This window comes from Callithrix jacchus, chromosome 8 (assembly GCF_049354715.1).
Source record: "Callithrix jacchus isolate 240 chromosome 8, calJac240_pri, whole genome shotgun sequence".
Lineage (NCBI taxonomy): Eukaryota > Metazoa > Chordata > Mammalia > Primates > Cebidae > Callithrix > Callithrix jacchus.
The window spans coordinates 79049179-79058716 of record NC_133509.1 but is presented as its reverse complement, the minus strand read 5'-3'; the positions used below and the strand labels follow the sequence as shown (position 1 = coordinate 79058716).

The window sequence follows — 9538 nt, the reverse complement described above, 5'->3', positions numbered from 1 at the left end:
TTGTGTGCATAGAGGTGTTCATAATAGTTTCTGTGAATGTTTTGTATTTTTGTGGGATCAGTTGTAATGTCACTTTTGTCATTTCTGATGGTGCTTATTTGGATCTAGTCTCTCTTTTTTTCTTTGTTAATCTAGCAAGTGGCCTATTTATCTTGTTTATCTTTTCAATGAACCCACTTTTGGTTTTGTTGATTCTTTGTATCAATATTTGGGTCTCAATTTCATTCAGTTCTATTCTGATTTTAGTTATTTACTTTATTCTTTTAGCTTTGGAATTAGTTTATTCTTGTTTTCTAGTTCCTTTAGGTGTGATTTTAGATCATGCCTAACAAGTCTTTAGGGAAACTGACGAATTGCATTGTACCAAAGTGGCCCAAATTTTCAAACCAATCTTCATATCTACAAAGTGGTTCAATACTATCCATGTCCACCCAGAAGGACAAAATTAACAATAATTAAAATTGAAGTTGGTAACATGTAATATTCATTACTGTTCAGCCCTGTGTGCTACATGTTTAAGAATAAAAAACACAGCAAAAATTTTTTATTGTCTATTTTTAATATGTTTCCCAAACATAGTGAATATTGGAAAAGCACTTTAAGTATTTCATGATACTCAGTTTTGGACAAAGTGTCTTTGCTATAGATGGCTGGGAGACAGTTGGAGTCTATTGGTTTGCCTGGAACATAGATTGGAGAGAAAAAGTTATCTTTTGGTCTGGGAGTCAGTGTTGTAAAATCAGAACTCAATGCAAGTGAACTTCATGGTGCTCAGTGCAGACAGAGCTCCTGGTGCCTTCTAGAAACATCTTTACTTTTCTGTAATATAACACAATAAATAATGTCATCTTTGAAATACTAAAATTATAGAAACCATGTAAGGCCAAAAATTTTCTTTCCAGTATAGTTAATGTGGTTTTATTGAAGAAAAGGATAAGCTTTCTATATCTTAACATATATGAATAAATGGTATTTTTATATAAAAAATTTTAATTATATATAATTTAATTATATTAACACTGTATAAAGTTCTCCAGACACTAGAAAAAGGCTCATTCTAAATACTTCATGGAGAGCAATTCCATATATATTGCCTCACATATATTTGAAACTGCCTTATTAAATTAAATTTGGCTTAAAGCTGCCTCTGGAAGTAGCAAAAAGCAACCTATCTTAGTATGTAAACAAACTGCAACCTAACTTAAGAATATATTCTTGTAACAAGTAGTTGAGTCTTAGCCAATCATAGTAGCTGGGCTTCAGCAAATCACAGGCTGCCAACTGATCAGGCCATGTCCGCATAAAGCAAATGCCTCATCACACCAGGCCCAATAAGGCCCAAATATGAAGCTGTAATCAACCATGCTGTTTCTGTACATCACTTCCTTTTTCCATCTGCAAATATTGCTTGTCTACACTGATGGGTGGAGCTCCTTGAGCTTCAACTTGTTCAGGGTGCTGCCTGATCCATGAATAATTCTTTGCTAAAATAAACTCTGCTAAATTTAATTTGTCTGAAGTTTTCTTTCTAACTATAGCTCATAATAAACTTTCAGAGTGTCAGTGATTCCTTTCCCACAAATATCAATTTTGGAAAATTAAAAATTTCAAATCTAGAAATATTTCAACACAAAGTGGTAGGCATTATAATATGAATTTTGAAAACTTGTTTTAATTTGAATTTTTTCTTTGAATTACTGAATTTTTATGCAACCACATTATTTTTATAGTAATTTTTTTTCTTTTTCTTGCTAGCTTGTGATTTCCTGGACAGCAGGGCATCTTACTCGTCCTTACATTTCCAGCACCTCGTATAGTGTTTCTTGATAAATAATAGAAAATAAAAAATATCTTTTGGAAAGATCAATCATTTTGACTTTGGTCTTATTAGTCTGCACATAGTCTCTATCAGTAACATCATTATGGAATCAGATGAATATTAATAATTACATATTTTAAAAATCTTATTACATCATAACCGTGAATGATATAGGAAGAACATTTTACAATATGAGGCTGAAGGAAGCAGCATCACCATTTCATCAAAGTAGGTCAATATACAGATATCCAGCATTTAGATAGCATTTCTTACTTCTTAAAGCATTGGAATAAACATTTGGAGTAAGAGAATTGGTGTGTTGAAAATCAAACTCAGTAGGCTTAAAGACACTGATTTCTAGACAACTCAATGATATTAATAATACAAGTATTCAATGAACGTATTTTGCATTTTACATTGTGAAATTTTTTCCTTTTCATGACAATTTTACGTGAAATGTTGAAATAACTAGATAGCTCTCTTCATCACTGTAACACGTGATTACAGGAAGTTTATTCTTTAGATAAATGTCTTATTTAAGTCATCAGTTACTTAGGGAATAAAGTATATTTGTTTAAATGGGTATAAATTGTATAATCTTTCACCATCTTTATTATACCAAGTAGGCTAAGCATACACTAGTCAGAAGAATGACAGGGTACAAGGGTAATGGGTTTTGCTCTGTCTCTGAAGATAACCTAACATAGTCCTCTCTCTTCATTTGAAAAACTGAAAACATACATTTTGTGTAGTTTTTACAACAAAGAGGATTTACTCGCTAAGGTAAAAGTAAATAACATACACACATCTCACCTTTTTTGTTTTATTATTAATATTTCAGTTAATTTTGAAAAAGTTACCGTGTTGTATGTCCTGGTCTCTGGAGTCAATTTACCACACCCAGTTGAGAAGAAGGGATTGTTAGGCAATTATGTTCTTATTGCCTTCTGTACTAGAGTTGTAATCAATGATCCAGCAAGCAATAAAAAAGTCATTTCTAGTTATTGATAAACGTTTGTGTAGTAGACAAATATCTAGAAGGCAGAATAGCAAATTAAGGAAAAAATCCTTTGAACAGACCAGTTAGCAATAGGGCTTAAAAAAAAAAAATTATAGTTCCATTTAAAGGCCAACTGTGGACTTACACCATAGGATTGAATAGGGTATTTGGCTTTTGTGTTCATCAATTTATATCTCGCTGACTTTGCTAGTACATTTTCCAAAACAGTATTCATTTATGTTGGTTACCATAGAAACTGAAAGTGCTCCATTCCTATGTAGTTCTTTACACACATTCCCTGCCCTTTCTTGCTTTCAAGTCTGCTAAATTGCTTTATGTGGCATTTCATGTAGAATAATCTTTGTTTTCTTCAATCTTTCATGAAACGAAGCTTCATAACTTTAAATGTGTTACTATATATTAATCTAAATTGTAATTTTGAATTATGAATTTTGCTAAAAAACGGCTGAGTAAAACAATTGTTTTTAAAATAAAATCTATATATCAGTAGACAGTTTTAGAATAACTCTAAATGTTGCTTTGTTAAAGAAGAAAAAATTAAAAATAATTTTCATAATCAAAAGGTGAATATTTTGGCAAGTGTTATATCAGCTACATAGGAAGCAGTTATTAGTAACTATTGTGGGCCCAGCTTTGTGATGGGCTTGAGGGAATACCAAGACTTGGAAAATGGAGTCATCTTCAAAGTTTTTACAAATCAATTCAACTGCAGGGCCTATAAATAGAGTAAGTGGTAGAAATTAAAATTTTCAGTCCCGCCATTTGAGACATATGCAGAATATGTGTGCATGTTACACAATGATTAAATGCACTAGTCATATGCATCTGTAAGACATGTTCTCACCACCAATATTTCTTTTCCTGTATAGGTTTTGATTCCAGGTTGCTTCCCTTTCCTGTATCATTCTCCCAATAATATTAAGGCAGCATGTAGAGCTGAATGAGAACGTTGGGCTCAGTATCTAGGACACCAGAAATGTAGCCCTACCATCGTCACTATGTAGCTGTGAATCTGTGCACCCTTAAGTAAGTCACTTTATTTCACTCACCTTTATTGTTCAAATCAATAGCATGAGAGACTAGATGAGAGTTCTTTAAGATCTTGTGTCACGCTAGGAAACTAATTCCAATTCTGTTATCCTAAAAGTCTATTTTTAGATAGTATTGCTGCATTTTGGAATTCCTAAAAATCTATTTTTAGATAGTATTGTGGCATTTTGGAATTCCTAAAAATCTATTTTTAGATAGTATTGTGGCATTTGGATCTATATAAAGTACCTGTTGGAAGTCCCTGGAGTCCCTTGGAATTATACTGGGAGTGACAGCTGGGTGAAAGAGCAGTAGACAGGCCTCTGATTCTGTGTTGCCTTGAGGTTTCAGTGTGTTGACAAGAATGCAGAATGGCCACATTTTAAGAGCTGTTTTCCAATACAGTCGGAACTCTGAAAAGCAGCCTTGTGATTGGGCCGTTAGGGATCCACTGTCTAGGTACTTTGTGGTTTAACTAGTATATTCCTCTACCAAAAAGCCTTTTTTTAAAATTTGGAAACATCAGAAACTCAGAATCTATCTACTGTTTCACATATACAATGGAAGACATCTTAGTGTCTACAACATATTTTCCCTAAAGCCTTATTTTAAGTTTTCAGTAGATATATTCGCTCTCCTAGCAATTATTAAAATTTGAGAATTATTGGACTAATACTAGGTTTGCCCATGTCTTCACTCTCATTGTGAATATATATTGTCTCAGCTTCACAAATTTATTATGAGCAATAACATAGTAGATGTGAAAATATTTTGTAAACTAGACAGTATTATAGAAATTATATGATCACTAATAATAAATGTTTTGTTTTTTTTTAACCATCAGGAAACTATTATCATTCTAATCACAGCAATTTTATTTAGTAAAAGTAAGGTAGTAACTGGCAAATACTTCTTGCACACCTTTATGCATCCACTATCATGTGATTCTACAGCACAGTATCCTCAGCCTCTTTTCTGAATGTGGCTTAAACCTGACTCTCCCTTGAAGACTCTGCCTCCCTCTCAGACTTCTCAGGCTTAGCTGTTTTCTCTTTTATATCCCTCATATAAAACTGGCCTGGAGTTCAGGTCTCCTTTGTTCCTCATTACCGTTTCCCTACCTTTTATCTCTTTCTTTACTATAGCCACCCTCTCCCTCCTCCCAATCTAGACTCATTGTATTCTTTGTCATTATATGATACCACTCTTTAACAATATGGAACTTATTATGCACCACATATTATTCTAACCACGTAATAGAGATCCCTTATTTCATCTTTGCCATTATCTCCATCTGGCACGCAAAGTAACTGAGGTACAGAAATAAGTCACTTGCCTGAGGTCATAGGTTAGTAAGAAGCAGAGCTAGAACTCAGGTGTTGACAGTGTGGCTCCTCTGTTCATGCTTTGTCTACGCTGCCTGCATCTCTACTGCTTCTGGCTCCATCTCACTCCACCCTATCACTCTATTTATTTCTCCTCAAAGCCCTTTTTACCACCTCAAATATTAAATATTTGTCTATTTACTTATATTTGGCCTCACCCTACAAAAATGTCAACTTCGAAAGCAGACACTTTGTTATTTTGTTCAGTGCTCACCAGTGGCCATAATATAGTAGGCATTTGGTGAAATTAGCTGGCTGTGGTGGTACACGCCTGTAATCCCAGCTACTTGGGAGGCCTGAGGCAGGAGAATCGCTTAAACCCATGAGACGGAGGTTGCAGTAAGCTGAGATCATGCCACTGCACTCCAGCCTGGGCGAAAGAGTGAGACCCTGTCTCAAAAAAAAATGTTTGGTGAATGAATGAATGAACTAAAGTGGACCATGTCTTTCTATTCTTGAGCTGAGACACTGCAAACTGTCTGCTTTGCAGGCAGGCTGGTTCTCTGTCAGGGTTTGCCAATAGGGGCAACTAGAAGTTTGCAAGGATAGAGGAGGTAGGGGTACTAATGCCTGCTCCCTCCAGCATTTCCCCAGTGAAGCTTCTTTAGAAGCAGTATCAGTTCCTTCCATAGCTGCTATGGTTACCAAATTGCAGTTTTTCTAACACCCATGTAACCAGCCTTATTATGAGTGCTCAGGGACACCAGTGCCAGCTGAACAATGCCTCTTCCTCAGAGATCTGAGTTCAGTTCCATGGGTCCCTTCTCCAAATATCTAAGTTTATCATTACAACCTTTCCCTCTTTTTATTCCCAGCTGCTGGAGGTGGTAGCTGCTCTTTGTATTACTACCCCAGTGATTTCTTAATATTCCTTTTTGTGTCTTTTCAGTTTTCCAATACATGCTTAATAATTTTTTATGTTAGATTCTCTCTGTGTTATTAACTGGCATGGGTTTTGTCTCCTGTCTCCCAACCAATACAAAACTAGTACTAGGAGTAGTCTCAAAAAACAGACCTTCAAAGATGAGATTTGGGGATTGCATTGTGTGTACCTGAGTTTGCATACAGCACTGAGTTCTGTGCAAATGTGTAATGAGATGTTAGTAATATATGGTATATAGTGTCATCAGGATTATTAAAACTTTCATCTGGTGTTAATTGTGTGGAAGTGTCTAATAATCAAGTTCATTGGTGGCTGCTGACCATTATGGAAGTAATGACAACTATAAGCACTGTGGTATGGAATGATTTTCTTCAAATGCACTGGAGCACTCACTCACAGAAGAAATTCAAACCCGGGTCGCTAAGCTTACAGCCAAAGTCATTATCAGAGAACAAGAGAACTGCTTTAAAAATATCTCTTGTTTCTTACAGCTTGCTGAAAGTCAGGCACAAAATTTAATTGTGCAGATTGTAGAATTACAGCATAAGTTGCAATCTTGCCAAATCTCTTATGTGATAGAGAATTGATTGGAAAGGAGTGAAACCTTGAGACTTGGAGTAGGCACTTCTGAGTGGATTTATACCGAGCATGAGGTTTAGTCAATGGCTATTTCCATGAAAACTAATAAAAATCAGAGGGAAAAACAATAGTACTTTAAATGATTAATAGCAATATACATTAATGTTCTTTAGTAGAGGGATCTCTATCCAGTAGGGGTCAGTCCATATGTCAAACTGTCTCTGTCCAATGAGTCACTGGAAATGGGAATGTTTATTTGAGTCTGTCAACACTGAAAAATGGTGTCAGTGGACTGAACTGGTGGAAACCATTACCGAAAGCTCTCTTGTGATTCACGGCATCTGATGTGCTATAGCAGCCAATCTGCTTGTCATCAGCAGCTGTCAGAATGCCTCCCTGCTTCATTGCTCACATCTATATGTGTACAACTCCTAGCTTTGCTCCTTGCTTTTAGTCACTGTTTTACTGTTTTGTACCACATTCTCATTCATTCTGAGTTGGAAGAGCCACAGACTGCCCCAGCTGCTTCATGTGCAGATACAGAATAAGGACCCAGTCATGAAATCTTTTATTGGAATAAATACATGGTGGGGAGTTGTAATGTTGAGTGTATGGTAATATCAATCCATGAGAGAAAAATTATAGTAATTAAATGGGTAGACGTTGGAATTAGAATAATTTTGAAATCTGGTTTAGGTACCTACTAGCTAGGTAAATTTGGGCAAGTTAACTAAACTCTCTGATTCAGTTTCTTTATAAAATGGCAATAATCATACATTTATAGAGGTTCATAAGGATTAAATGAATTGGAACAGTCAATGTAGTAGGTTTTTATTGCTGCTCTACCAAATTACCACAAATGTCATGGCTTCAAAAGCGCGGCTGTGTTCTCTGATAGTTCTGAAGGTCAGAGGTCAGAAATGAATCTTACTGGGGGATAAAATCAAGGTATCAGCAGGTCTGCATTGCTTCTGGAGGCTCTATGGGAGAAGTCATTTATTTTTCTAGCTTCTAAAGGCCACCTGTATTTCCCTTGGCTCATGGCTCTTCATCTACCTTCAAACAGAGTAGCCAAAGCCATAGCATCTTCAAATCTCTCATTCTGTGCCTCCTTTCTTCTTATAAGAACATTTGGCCCAGTCAGATAATTAAGGATAATCCCCTCATATCAAGGTCATCTGATTAGCAGTCCTAATTCCCCTTTGCCATATACACTAACATATTCACAGATTCTGAGTATTAGGACATGGACATCTTTGGGAGAGACATCATTCTGTCTACCACACTCAAATATTTGTTAAATAATTTATATGATATGCTTAGTACTGTCCCTGACACATAACAGGCCATTAATAGAGATTTATATTTTTAGTATTGCCCAAAGTTCTAAAATATTTCTTTAGATAATTGGGAAAAGGAACATGAGTAATGTGGGAGATTTATGCAAATGGTGACTAGCATATGGATGAATCTATTATTGAATGAGGAGAGCATTGGTCACCTATGCATTTTCCCTGGGGTCCATCTTGGACTCTCTTCTTCTGCAAGCTTTATCTGAATTATCTCATTGGGACAGCACCTATCTTTTAAACAATCAGTAAGTATACTGTCATTTTTTAAAGTTCCATCAGGTAAACATCACTGGTATGTGTCTGGTTGAATATAAATGTTAAACATGTATTTGTTATTGTTAGTCCTGCATCTTAATATTCTTGCAGACATCTGATCTCCTTAAACTGAGAAATTGCTCTCTAAAAAAACCTTAAGTTGGTCTGGCAAAATTGTGTTTTCCTTATTATGTATGCTTCTTATTGTTACATACTAGAAACTTGTATGTTGGTATGTTGTTTTAATATTTAAATATATGTATATATATATACACACATACATAACAGAGGTCTCAGCATGTTAGTATGTTTTGGGGTAACTTTCTATGGTATAATAGAACCTTGAAAAAGCTGTGAAATAGGCTATGAGCCTATGTTTATTTGCAGAATCTTCCACCTCATTTTTACCTTGTGTCCCCTCTTTCTCTCTTTTAAGGATCTTTAGGATCTACATGTTTTCTTCCTTTTTGTCACTATCAAAGCCTATTCTGAAAAAAGGAAAACCCACAGAAATGCCATTTGTAAACTTATTATAAATGTTTTTCTTCTCTGAAGGATATTTGCATGTTAGACTGCATCTCTCATGTAATGCCTTTGTTTCTTATTAAAGAAACTTTCAGTATCAGAATTAGGGAAGGCTTTTATGTTTACAATCACGTATGTATAGAACTAATCCACCATACAGAACTGTGTATGCTTTCTGACTTTCGCAATCTGGATCCAATCCCATTTTTGGAAACGTAGACATTTCTATTCTGTCTTATTTGATGCAACATCAATATTCAGTCTGCCTCAAAATACTTGATTTCAAGATGCCTGCTTGAAATCTCTGTGGGTTGAGCTTGCTGTGATTTGATCTCTGTTAATTGATTTAGCATTCATTCTGAAGCTGCCATTGGAAAAACTCATTTTACTAACTCTTTTAAAACAACAGAACACAAATCAAAAGGGTGTTGGTATAGTTGCTTGTTTGTATGATTGAAGCAGAAAACTTGTATGTAGAGTTGAGGTGAGGATGCTTTCTAGTTTTCCCAAATGCATTATCAAAATTTTCTCTCAAACCCCATGGGCTTCATACTTAAAAAGATTTAGCCGCGCACCGAATGCAATATAGTGTAATGTCACGCTGAAATTCAGAAAAGTGGGGATCCTATTTCCTGAGTCTGCCTTTTATTGCTGTCAGTGGTTTCCAGTGAGACTCCTGGTGCCAAGTAG

At 35.4% G+C, this 9538-nt stretch overlaps 1 long non-coding RNA gene across 1 annotated transcript in view; it reads right to left on the bottom strand.

The window, feature by feature from the left end:
• Positions 1 to 436: 436 nt before the first annotated feature.
• LOC118144929 (uncharacterized) overlaps positions 437 to 9538 on the bottom strand; it is a 47411-nt gene continuing 38309 nt past the window's right edge. The window contains exon 3 of the long non-coding RNA XR_004729876.2: positions 437 to 819. This is a non-coding gene — a long non-coding RNA (uncharacterized LOC118144929). The remainder of the gene's footprint in view (positions 820 to 9538) is intronic.